Below are 14,521 nucleotides of genomic sequence, written 5' to 3' on the forward strand. Positions count from 1 at the left end.
GATGCACACAGTAGCTATAAGTATGTGATGCACACAGTAGCTATAGGTATGTGATACACACAGTAGCTATAGGTATGTGATGCACACAGTAGCTATATAGGTATGTGATGCACACAGTAGCTATAAGTATGTGATGCACACAGTAGCTATAAGTATGTGATGCACACAGTAGCTATAGGTATGTGATACACACAGTAGCTATAAGTATGTGATGCACACAGTAGCTAAAGGTATGTGATACACACAGTAGCTATAAGTATGTGACGCACACAGTAGCTATAAGTATGTGATGCACACAGTAGCTATAGGTATGTGATACACACAGTAGCTATAAGTATGTGATGCACACAGTAGCTAAAGGTATGTGATACACACAGTAGCTATAAGTATGTGATGAACACACAGTAGCTATAGGTATGTGATGCACACAGTAGCTATAGGTATGTGATACACACAGTAGCTATAAGTATGTGATGCACACAGTAGCTATAAGTATGTGATACACACAGTAGCTATATGTATGGGATGCACACAGTAGCTATAGGTATGGGATGCACACAGTAGCTATATAGGTATGTGATACACACAGTAGCTATAAGTATGTGATGCACACAGTAGCTAAAGGTATGTGATACACACAGTAGCTATAAGTATGTGATGCACACAGTAGCTATAAGTATGTGATGCACACAGTAGCTATAGGTATGGGATGCACACAGTAGCTATAGGTATGGGATGCACACAGTAGCTAAAGGTATATGATACACACAGTAGCTATAAGTATGTGATGCACACAGTAGCTATAAGTATGTGATGCACACAGTAGCTATAGGTATGTGATGCACACAGTAGCTATAAGTATGTGATGCACACAGTAGCTATAGGTATGTGATACACACAGTAGCTATAAGTATGTGATGCACACAGTAGCTATAAGTATGTGATGCACACAGTAGCTAAAGGTATGTGATACACACAGTAGCTATAAGTATGTGACGCACACAGTAGCTATAAGTATGTGATGCACACAGTAGCTATAGGTATGTGATACACACAGTAGCTATAAGTATGTGATGCACACAGTAGCTATAAGTATGTGATGCACACAGTAGCTATAGGTATGGGATGCACACAGTAGCTATAGGTATGGGATGCACACAGTAGCTATAGGTATGGGATGCACACAGTAGCTATAAGTATGGGATGCACACAGTAGCTAAAGGTATGTGATGCACACAGTAGCTATTGGTATTTGATACACATAGTAGCTATAGGTATGTGATACACACAGTAGCTATAGGTATGTGATACACACAGTAGCTATAAGTATGTGATGCACACAGTAGCTATAGGTATGTGATGCACACAGTAGCTATAGGTATGTGATACACACAGTAGCTATAAGTATGTGATGCACACAGTAGCTATAGGTATGTGATGCACACAGTAGCTATAAGTATGTGATGCACACAGTAGCTATAAGTATGTAATGCACACAGTAGCTATAGGTATGGGATGCACACAGTAGCTATAAGTATGTAATGCACACAGTAGCTATAGGTATGGGATGCACACAGTAGCTATAGGTATGGGATGCACACAGTAGCTATAAGTATGGGATGCACACTGTAGCTAAAGGTATGTGATGCACACAGTAGCTATTGGTATGTGATACACACAGTAGCTATAGGTATGTGATACACACAGTAGCTATAGGTATGTGATGCACACAGTAGCTATAAGTATGTGATGCAAACAGTAGCTATAGGTATGGGATGCACACAATAGCTAAAGGTATGTGATGCACACAGTAGCTATTGGTATGTGATACACACAGTAGCTATAGGTATGTGATACACACAGTAGCTATAGGTATGTGATGCACACAGTAGCTATATAGGTATGTGATGCACACAGTAGCTATAAGTATGTGATGCACACAGTAGCTATAGGTATGTGATGCACACAGTAGCTATAGGTATGTCATGCACACAGTAGCTATAGGTATGGGATACACACAGCACATAGTATAAGTGATACAGCTCTCTGTAACAATCTAATACTTAGTTTTTATACTTCTGATCAAAGTGAAACACTAGATCATAAAAACATGTTACACCCCTTTATCTATTGCATGAAGCAACTTCTGTAAATTCCCCAAGAGTAGCTTTATATACAAATCATTATATCAGGATTCACCAATTACTGTGACTGCTGGTAACCAACATACCCTGTAATTCCTAGATCAGTGTTAAACTACAAATACAAGTTACTGTAAGGCTATTAGGTCATGTGAATGCATTTATCTGTAGGTAACCTTGAAACTTACAGTTATGTGGAAGACAATACATTTCTTTAGAAACTAGATCTAATTACAGACAAGTTTGACAAATGTTAAAAGCTTAATTGAATGGAACAATTGTCTATGAGTGATATAAGGCAGTTTGCCCTGTTGAACTACAGATGACTCAGCAAGTGTCAAGTAAAACAAGGGTTAAAAAGACATGGAAAATGGAAAGCAAATGCTACTATTACACTAAAGTCAAATAATCGCTCACTGGGGACATATATATATATATATATATATATATATATATATATATATATATATATATATATATATATATATATATATATATATATTATTTGTATCTAATAATTACATTTAGTTAGTAGCATGTGATGCAGAACTCATTGTGTCCCCAAACATGACCTAAAACTGTGTCATTCTAGCAGAGGCACCAGGTGCCACACCCTATATCTGCAGGGGCATCAGGTCCAACAGAACAAAGTAAAACAACTTATCATATGCATGGAATAGAGTAGAAAAAATTCCCACCACTGGCTGGAGACCCTTGCCAGTTTGGCAGGAACAAGTGGAAGCAGTCACACATCTTCAGCGATTGTCAGGCTGTGCTGGAGAGCTGGGTGTCCTCTGCTGGAGTCTCACGTAGGACCAGATCCAGGCAAGATGCACAGAAGATGATACAGTGATGCTAAATTCACAGACTCCTCATTCGCTGCTATCTCTGCAAATGATACAACACTGGATGGTACCCAAGTTACACAAGAAAATCCAGAAATGCACAGCAGCCATCCCAGAGCCAGGAAGCGCTGAGCATAGGTCAATGAGGCACTTATAGTCTGATATCACAGGCCGGAGACAGTTTGTGAGTCTGTCCCACACTAAGCAGTTTGTTCAGAGGAGGAGGGAGGATTCTTCACATATTGATTCTTTGCAAACTACTAAAATCACATCAATAGCTAAGTGAAGTGGCCATAAATGCTGTAATATGCTGCGTCTATGAAAGATATGCAATGACTGCAATGTAGAGGCATCAGATAAGACTTCCTTATTATCCGCAGCACCACAACCCAGTACAGCTGCATATTCCTAAATTCCAAAATCAAAACTTATCCTCAAATCCAAAGTTTTTAATTAATATTTTTTAAAAAAAAGCAATTATAAAAAATACAGTTTCTGTTGGTACTTTGTATACAAAAGTATTGGAAAAGATATAAAACTATATTAAGGTTACACGTATAAGCTGTATTATAACGTGAATATTACAGAAATTACATAAAATGTTCTTTACACTTGGTCCTATCCCCTCTCCAAACTGTCCCTTTTTAAATATACGAATGATGCAAAATCCAAACTTTTCCGAAATCCAAACCTTTTCCGGTCCCAAGCAGTTTGGATAAAGGGTTTTTACCTGTAACACATTCACTTTATAGGATATTCTCAATACCCAAACTTTAATGACATTTTTTCTTATAAATTCCTCTTTTTATTGCAGTTAAGGTGTTAAAGATAGGTTTAGCAGGTGACAACCACACAGGGATTCTGCTCACAGCAGTGTGGTGACAATTAAACTTCAGTTGTTTTATTATTTTTAATATAATTTTTATTGAGGAAGGTCAAACAATACACAGACATTGGTACCAAACAGTAACACAATGTGAGTCCAATCACAGTAAGCACAAAAAACACTCATTCAACAAATACTCAAGCCAATTGTGTACATAAGCTTGCGGAACTATCCATAACTTGCTCTAGAACTTTCTAGGCTCCATAGCTAAGGTACAGATTACACAAAGCACTAGTTTCTGAGTGGGACTTATTGAGTCTTGACTCGAGAGTTAGAAAAAGAAGAGAAAATAGATAGGGGAGGTATAAAATGACAAATTCCCCCTCAGCACCTGTGTCTGATAGCACAATCTCTGTACCAGTCTGCACAAAGAGAGGAATGGAGTTTAGCATACATATCAGGACATAATAACAATCATCTGGTCATTAGCAGGTCTTAAACTAAATTAAATACAACCTCAGATGAACAACAACACATGACATATTACACTGTGCCATGATCTATTTAACAAAAATAAAGCCAAAATGGAGAAGCCATGTGAAAAACTAAATACACCCTTACTGCTTCCATAGGAATTAAGAGGTTAAAGGGACAGTCAACCATAGAATTGTTATTGTTTTAAAAGATAGATAATCCCTTTATTACCCATTCCCCAGTTTTGCATAACCAACACTGTTATATTAATATACTTTTTACCTCTGTGATTACCTTGTATCTAAGAACCTTCTTCCAGCCCCCTGATCACATGACTGTAACTGTTTATTATCTATTGTCTTAAATTTAGCATTGTATTATGCTAGATCTTAAATACTTTCTGTGCCTGAATACAGTGTTATCTATATAGCCCACGTGTACTTTCAGTCTCTTTGTGTTGAAAAGAGATTTAAAAAGCATGTGATAAGAGGCAGCCCTCAAAGGCTTAGAAATTAGCATATGAGCCTACCTAGGTTTAGTTTAAACTAAAAATACCAAGAGAAAAAAGCAAATTTGATGATAAAAGTAAATTGGAAAGTCAATTAAAATTAAAAGTCCTATCTGAATAATGAAAGTTTAATTTATACTTGACTGTCCCTTTAAGTAGCAGCCAGGTGCTGCTAAACAAATTCCCTTAATTAATTAATCATCAGCAAGTGTGAACACCTCTATAAAAGCTGAGGTTTTAGCAGTCTACACTGCAGGACTGGAGCATTCAGGTGTGAACACAATGCCAAGTAGGAAAGACATCAGTCAGCAATGAACTTAGAGAAGCAATTGTTGCTGACCATTAATCTAAGAAGGGTTATAAGGCCATTTCCAAACAATGTAAAGTCCATCATTCTACAGTGAGAGATAATTCACAAGTGGAAAAGACAGTTGCCAATCTTCCCAGGAGTAGACGTCCCAGCAAATTCACCCCAGGGTCAGACATTGCAAAAATATAGTTACATCTCAGACTCTACAGGCTACAGTTAAATGTTAAATTTCATGAAAGTACAATTAGAAAAAGACTTAACACGTATGGTTTGTATGGAAAGGTTGCCAGGAGAAAGACTCTTCTCACTAAAAAGAACATGGCAGCACGGCTTAGGTTTGCAAAGTTCTATCTGAACAAAACACAAGACTTCTAGAACAATGCCCTTTGGACAGACAAGACCAAAGTGTAGATGTATGACCATAATGCATAGCGAAAACCAAACACAGAATATCAGCACAAACACCTCATACCAACTGTCAAGCACGGTGGAGGAACAGGGGTGATGATTTGGGCTTGTTTTGCACCCACAGGACCTCGGCACCCTGCAGTCATTGAGTTGACCATGAACTCCTCAGTATACCAAAGTATTCTAGAGTCAAATGTGAGGCCATCTGTTCGACAGCTAAAGCTTGACTGAAATTAGGTCATGCAACAGAACAATGATCCCAAGCACACCAGCAAATCTACAACAGAATGGCTGAAAAAGAAAAGAATCAAGGTGTTGCAATGGCCCAGTCAAAGTCTCCACTTCAATCCGATTGAAATGCTGTGGCCGGACCTTAAAGGGACACTAAACCCAAAAAATCTCTTTCATGATTTAAGTAGAGAATACAATTTTAAACATCATTCCAATTTACTTCTATTATCTAATTTGCTTCATGTTTTAGATATCTTTTGTTTAAGAAATAGCAATGCACATGGGAGAGCCAATCACACAAGGCATCTATGTGCAGCTACCAATCAGCAGCTTCTGTACCTATCTAGATATGCTTTTCAGCAAAGGATATCAAGAGAATGAAGAAAAATAGATAATTGAAGTAAATTAGAAAGTTGTTTAAAATTGCATGCTCTTTCTAAATCATGAGAGAGAAAAAAAATGGGTTTCATGTCCCTTTAAGAGAGCTGTGCATAAACGAATGCCCACAAACCTCAATGAACTGAAATAACATTGTAAAGAAGAGTGGGCCAAAATACCTCCACAACGATGTGAGAGACTGATAAAGCCATACAGACTTTATCAGTCTCTCTAAAGGTGATTCTATAGCTATTGAATCATAAGGTGCACTTAGTTTTTCACACATGGCCTCTCCACTTTGGCTTTATTTTTGTTAAATAAATCATGACACAGTGTAATATGTCATGTCTTGTTGTTCATCTGAGGTTGTATTTACCTAACTTTAAGACCTGCTAAAGACCAGATGATTGTTATTATGTCCTGATACGTATAACACTAGAATTCAAAGAGGGTGTATTTGACCTTCTATGTCATCAAGCTCCAGCCCCTTTAGAATCAACACCCAAACCCACTCTCTTAAACCAACATAAATAACAGGCACCAGACTTGGTTAATGGTATAAATTGGCCGCAGCCGTTTATTCAAACAAATAACTTTGTAAACTTTAATAACTTAATCAATAAAGTGCAAATAACTGTAAACATTTCACCACAAAAAACAACCCAGCGGTGCTAGTCCTTCCTGCGTTTTCTTCCAATCTTACTATGGCCGTAGCTACTTTAACTGGACCCAACCGTGCAAGTGGTTGGGCCCGTAAACGAAAATCCATCTAAGTTTTCTAAGGAACCCCATGCCCTTAGAAAACCCCATCTTAAAATCCCCCCATGGGAATTCAACATACCACCACACTTGACAACTGGCCATAATATTCTGTAAATTAGGGCTAGCACCCCTGCCACCGATAAAGAACCACATCCGAAAAACCTAAACCCCCCATAGAATTCAAGTTTTTGCTGACCAACTCGGATATGCGGAAGGCCCGAAGAAAGCCAAAACATAGGCCGCTCTAAACAAAGAAGTTTCGAACACCGACGAACAAACAACCTCCAAGATCCCATATAACGTTTTCAACAGCATAAAGGTAATCGGTCTCCTACTATCAGGGGAGGGGCCCACCGAACCCCTTTTTAAACCCTTAAGTACTTGGCGAACCCAAAAAACTCTTGTCACGTCCTGAACAACCAAAAGTTTAAAGCGAAAAGACAAAGCCGCAAGCCGCTTATCCATCGCTGAAGCCGACAGTTTTTGAAATTCCCACTCCCTCATCCAGTCCAGCAGGAAACCTGTAAGCTCCAAGCCCCTTTCAACAACACCATATGCAAATAACCTGGACTCCCAGTCCCTCCACACCCTAGCATAGGAAGCCCAAGTACCTGGATCCAAGGAAGCCCTCACCAGTCTATCCAATCCTCCACTCCAAGCCTCCACAGGGAAACCGGGCACGGGCAACCAGTCACGTCTGCCCGGGGGGCCAACTCCCGAAATCGTTGAAACTGAAAACGAGAAAGGGAGTCGGCTATAGAATTATACACCCCCGGAATATGCTTAGCCTTAATGCACACGTTCATTCTCAAACATTTCAGAACCAACAGCCGCAACAAGCGCAAAACAGGCAAGGAAGAAGAAGTCAAAGTATTCAAAGTGTAAACCACCCCCATATTGTCAGTTGAAAACACTACCGACCGATTACACAACTTATCCTCCCAGACAAACAAGGAGACAACAATGGGGAAAAGTTCCAAGAACACTAGATTTTTTACCAGACCCAAGGAAAACCAATCATCAGGCCACCTGTCCGCACACCAATGACCCGAGAAATACGCACCAAAACCGCAACCACCGGCGGAATCAGTCACCAGCCCCAACTCTTCATTAGACAACCTAGGTGCCTAAAACAGTGCAGAACCGTTGAAACCCATCAAAAAACGCCTCCAGACCCTTAAGTCATCCTTCATTTCCTTAGACAACCGAACAAAATGGTGCGGCTTGACCACACCCGCTGTCGCTAGCGACAATCGTCTGCAAAAAACCCTCCCAATCGGGATGATCCTGCATGCAAAATTGAATTTGCCTACCAAAGACTGAAGCTCCCGCAACGTAATCTTCTTTACCAACAAGCAGCGGTCAATTAACTCCATCAGATCCGCCACCTTATCGCATGGCAGTCTGCACTCCATTCTCACGGAGTCAATCGTGATACCCAGAAAATCAAGGGCCGTAACCGGCCCTTCCGATTTTTCTTGCGCAATTGGTACTCCAAATTCCAAGGACACCTGACAACAAACCTCCTGCAGCCTCTTACAAGCCGGAGAACCCGCCGGTCCAACAAACAAAAAGTCGTCCAGGTAATGTACCAGTGAGGACAAGCCTGCCCGCTCTGATACCACCCACTCAAGGAAAGTACTGAAATGCTCAAAAAAGGAACACGATATGGAGCAGCCCATAGGCAGACATAAGTCAACATAATACGAGCCCCCCACACAACAACCCAGCAAACGGTGCGAAGTCGGGTGCACAGGCAACAACATGAAAGCCGACTCAATGTCGACCTTGGCAAGCAAAGCCAAAGGCCCCGCCCCTCTCACCAATTCCACAGCTTGGTCAAAGGAGGCATATTTAACCGAAGACAATTCTTGAGGGATACCATCATTTACAGATCCCCCTTTCGGGAAAGACAAATGATGAATAAGCCTAAACTTCCCAGGCTCCCTCTTCGGTACCACCCCTAGCGGAGAGATTCTCAATTCAGGAATAGGCGGGGAACCAAAAGGACCTGCTATGCGCCCCAACGACACCTCTTTCGCCAACTTCTCAGTGACGACCCCCGGCCACAAACGTGCCGATTTCAAATTACCCCTAAATACCCGACTGCCCCCTTGCGACGGGATAACAAAGCCAAATTGAAAACCATGATACAATAAGGCCGCTCTCTCCATACAGCCCCGACGTCTAGCGTACCTGATGAGCCAGGGCTCCATCGCGCCTAGCCTCACCGGAGTCGCCCCCTTTGTCAGCCGAATCCCCTGCTCCCCCTGATTTACCCTTCCTGAAACACTTCGTATAGGAATGGGCTCCCCCACACCCTGAACACTTGTGCTTAAATTTACACGCGGAACCCCATTTGCACAGCTTTTCATTAAATGCAAAGCAGCACCCTTTCCTAACTGACGCCGGGGACCCACCCGAGGGCGGACCACCGGCTCCTGACCGAAAGGACTGGGAGGCTCTCAAAGGTGTCATTATTTTCAACCACAATCCCATGTCCCGTTCATCCCACCTCATCTCCGGTTTAACAGACAGCGGTTGCCGAAACTGTTCGTCATAGGACCACCAGGCCATACCCCCTTATGTTCTCTGAGAGGCCGCAATCTCATCCAGGTAGCAGAACAAAGAACCACCTTGCTCTGGGAACCTACCCGAAAAAACGCTCGCATAAATCACAAAGGCTTGGAACCAATTTGTGAATGTTTTTGGCAATTTTCTATATTGTTTTTTCCTTTCATCTTCTTCCTTCTTGGCCACATCCTTTTTTGAATCCTCCGGGATCTCAAAGGATTGCTCAAGCGGAAGAAGGGAAAACAACTCAATAAACTCCCGTTTACATATCTTATCTTTTACCTCCACGGCCAGATGCATCCCTAGGGGGCCAATGGAGCAAAGACAAGAACGGGACATTGCCGTGTCCGCCACCCTCATTTCAGGCCCATCAACCTGTTTCTGCAAACCAACCGCAGCCACCGACACTCCATGTGATATACCTTTAAGGCATATCCCTCCCACTTTCCTCTCTCCCTATTTAATCACCTTCACGCCTTCTATTCACTGCCTGATAATTGATGTTACCTCTAAGGAGTATCATCCTTTTTTGCTCTCCTGGCTACTTTAATCTTATTTCAGGTTCACCTGTCACCTTGGGAAACCTCCTGGAATTACCAATATATCGCTATCCAGATTCACCTGACAACCTGCATTACCTTCTCTCTTTTGTGATCAATAGGTATTCGCACGCTGTCACTGATCTCCCTTGCGGCGTTCCAGCTGCCTGCTCGCCGAAACCGGAAGTGAGTCACACTCGCTCAGTCGGAGCTACCGCTGAGACGCCACAACGCTCGGCCGCTCTGATCTTCAGTTCACGGTCTGTACTTACTACTTTATCTAACCAAAGGTATAATCTTTCCTACAAACCTTATGCTGGCTAAGTGTATATTTGTGAACTGCAAGTATCTCTCTGACATTTCTACCCTAGACTATAACAAGCTGAATTACTTATCTGAGTGAGTGTGTGAAAACAACCTATAACTTATTTACTACTTATCCTGTTATATGCACTAATATATTCTATTTTGCATTATTTCTGATTTGCATCATTGAATTCACTGAACTAGTGTTTTCTGTTTTCACTTATCTTGTTGCTTTAAAAGGTTTATTTTTCATTAAAGATACAACCCAGAATCTCACCACATTACAGTAATTGCTCACAGATACTCTGCCTTAAGTTTAAGCTCCAACTTTTAGACAGAATTATCAAAGGAGCAACATTTCTACTATTTACTTGTTAGAAATAAAACATTTAAATATACAACATAACACTCCAGTACCCTGAGACACCACAGGAGCACCTACGTTTGCGCCCGATGAAACACCCGTTCCCACCTCCAGTCTCCCTACCGCCGGCGCACTTGACAAACTCGGACCAGGGACCCAAGCCCTAACCACCGACACCTCATTAGCAGGTACAGACCCTCCAGTTGCAACAGAAAATCCCTCAGACCAGAAACCACCCTCCCAGCCATAGAATCACTAGCATTTCCCGTAACATTCACCCCCACCCCCACCAAACCTGTCTCACCTGTTGAAGCCTCTGCCGATTGCACTCCCTGCGCTGGTTCTCCTGTAGCAATCTGGAGCGTGGCTCCGTTCCATGCTGACTATCTTCCTAAAGTATGGCCGCCGTCCGTGTCATTTGGGCCGGCTGCCGTGGCTGATCCTGTAAAACAACAGCACGTGAACTCATATTCAGAGGAGGAAAACCCCTATTCCCCCGTCTCACCTGATGTAGACTGGCCATCCTGGCCGTAGGCCCTCCCCTACCCCTCTTCGGCGCCCCTCCTCTGTCACCCCCTGGCCAGGGAGCCTCCGCCCCCGGCCGTCGTCTATTCCCCCCCCCCTAGAAATCCCTACCTGGGCCTGTGACCTAACCGGCCGTCTATACCCTCCCCCACCCCCCCCGAGTGAGCGCCGTACCTGATCTGGCTCCACTCTGTACCTTAGGCCTCTCCATCCCCTTTCCCCTGCCCCTACCTCTCACCTCACCACCAGCAACCTGCAAGGCGTCTCCCTCTCCGCCGTCATCAGGCTCTATCCGAATTGATTCGGTCCAGGAGCCGTGCAGGCCGAAGAAATCCTCCTCCAGGCCGTCATTGAGGTCCGCCACAGCGGACGGGCCAGGCCGCGGGCCAGGCCGTTGCGCCGCCGCAGCAACATCTGGAAAACAAAAACTCACATGTGAGCCCCCCACACCAACATCACTAACCCTCCCAGGATTACACGGGGGCTTAGGAGATGAACACATATCAGAAGAAACATTTGCAGCCCCCCCAAAACGACAAACAGGCTTTCCACTCACACCAGGAGAAGGGGGAACAAAATCCTCATCTGAAGTTTCAAGTGACAGACCCACATCCCCAGAATCTAACTCAAAGTCCTCAATCTCCTCCTCTGAGCCGTACTCACAATCTACTAACAACCCTTGAGGCCTCCCTTCCCCCTCATGATGGTAATTCACTGAGCCCAGCAGACACACCCTGAGGCAAAATAACAGGGCCCCCCCCACCCCCCTCACTGAAACAAAATTTGGCGCCAAGCTATCCTCCCCCTCACTATCACTATCGCAAACCACCCCCCCAAAAGTACAAGGCACACCGCTAGGCCCAGCAACCACAGCATCCCTCCCCGCTCCCAAGCCCCTGCTCCCAGGCCCATCCTGGTCGTACACCGGCTGAATATCACCTGCTACCACATGTGAGGCCGTCGCAGCCATCACCTGCCACTCCGGTTCCGTGCCGCTCCTCACCGCTGATGACGTCATCGCCTGGGGCCTTGAAGAGGATGATGCTCCTTCTGCCGCGGCCGCTGTCTTCCTGCCTGAGCCGGATCCAATCTTCCTCCCCGCTGGCCTACAGCTCACCTCCGGACTCAGCCTAACTGGAGGCCTTGAAGGCCTCGACGACTTCTTCCTCAGAGGGACGCCACCACCGCCCTCCGGACCGGCGACTGAAGCCCCCAGAAGCGACCGGACCTGCGACTCCAACCAGGTAGGTCCTTTTTCAGCTGCCGCCTCATGAAGCCTGCACAACAGCTCCTCCACGGAAGCCATAGGCATGCAGGGCGGGAGAACCAACAGAGGATGTTCTCTCTTACAATGCAAAAACAGTCTGCTGGTTTTCCCGCTCTGCATGCCCCTTTTAAAACCTCCCATCGGTTCCTCCTCTAATCCCTCCTACCTCCCATAAGGGCCTCTGTTATGGCTCCCTCCGCTCCAGGAGCCCCTTTCTTTTTCACATGACTGTATATAATGGTTTGATTAGATAGATAAATCAATAGACAGATAATAGATAGATGGATATTTTTTTAAAATACTTGATAATGTCTTGGCTGCTTTAGAATTGGGAATATGGAGCACTAAACAGAGAATAAAGAAGATCATTTATAAAATATATATATTCATGTCTCACTGATGTGTTAAATGGATTTGCTAATAGAGATTTTGAGGTAATTATTGAATGCTGCATTAAACTGTTCTCTTATTACATTGTTTTGAGTTAAATGGATTTGAATAACCATTAAATGCTTCACTAAATGTTACACTTAAATGGGGATAAATCCCCTGAATTTTCCTTTGTGCTTCAGACAGAACAAAGCATTTTAGGTTTCCTATTTACTTCTATTATCAAACTGGTATCGTTCCCATGATATTCTGTGTTGAAGAGAAACCTAGGTCTGGAGCGCTACATGACAGGTAATAGTGCTGTTATCTAGTGCTCTTGCTAATGTATAATATTGTGTTATAGAGATACCTAGGTAGTATAGTAGCACTACATGACAGGTAATAGTACTGTTATCTAGTGCTCTTGCTAATGTATAATATTGTGTGTTATAGAGATACCTAGCTAGTATCTGTAGCAGTACATGATAGGTAATAGTGCTGTTATCTAGTGCTCTTGCTAATGTATAATATTGTGTTATAGAGATACCTAGGTAGCATCTGTAGCACTACATGACAGGTAATAGTGCTGTTATCTAGTGCTCTTGCTAATGTATAATATTGTGTGTTATAGAGATACCTAGCTAGTATCTGTAGCACTACACGATAGGTAATAGTGCTGTTATCTAGTGCTCTTGCTAATGTATAATATTGTGTTATAGAGATACCTAGGTAGCATCTGTAGCACTACATGACAGGTAATAGTGCTGTTATCTAGTGCTCTTGCTAATGTATAATATTGTGTGTTATAGAGATACCTAGCTAGTATCTGTAGCACTACACGATAGGTAATAGTGCTGTTATCTAGTGCTCTTGCTAATGTATAATATTGTGTGTTATAGAGATACCTAGGTAGTATCTGTAGCACTACATGACAGGTAATAGTGCTGTTATCTAGTGCTCTTGCTAATCTATAATATTGTGTTATAGAGATACCTAGGTAGCATCTGTAGCACTACATGACAGGTAATAGTGCTGTTATCTAGTGCTCTTGCTAATGTATAATATTGTGTGTTATAGAGATACCTAGCTAGTATCTGTAGCACTACACGATAGGTAATAGTGCTGTTATCTAGTGCTCTTGCTAATGTATAATATTGTGTGTTATAGAGATACCTAGGTAGTATCTGTAGCACTGCATGACAGGTAATAGTGCTGTTATCTAGTGCTCTTGCTAATGTATAATATTATGTTTTATAGAGATACCTAGGTAGTATCTGTAGCACTACATAGCAGGTAATAGTGCTGTTATCTAGTGCTCTTGCTAATGTATAATATTGTGTGTTATAGAGATACCTAGGTAGTATCTGTAGCACTACATGACATGTAATAGTGCTGTTATCTAGTGCTCTTGCTAATGTATAATATTGTGTTATAGAGATACCTAGGTAGTATCTGTAGCACTACATGACAGGTAATAGTGCTGTTATCTAGTGCTCTTGCTAATGTATAATATTGTGTGTTATAGAGATACCTAGGTTGTATCTGTAGCACTACATGACAGGTAATAGTGCTGTTAGCTAGTGTTCTTGCTAATGTATAATATTGTGTGTTATAGAGATACCTAGGTAGTATCTGTAGCACTACATGACAGATAATAGTGCTGTTATCTAGTGAACTTGCTAATGTATAATATT

Source organism: Bombina bombina, chromosome 1 (assembly GCF_027579735.1).
Source record: "Bombina bombina isolate aBomBom1 chromosome 1, aBomBom1.pri, whole genome shotgun sequence".
NCBI classification, from domain to species: domain Eukaryota; kingdom Metazoa; phylum Chordata; class Amphibia; order Anura; family Bombinatoridae; genus Bombina; species Bombina bombina.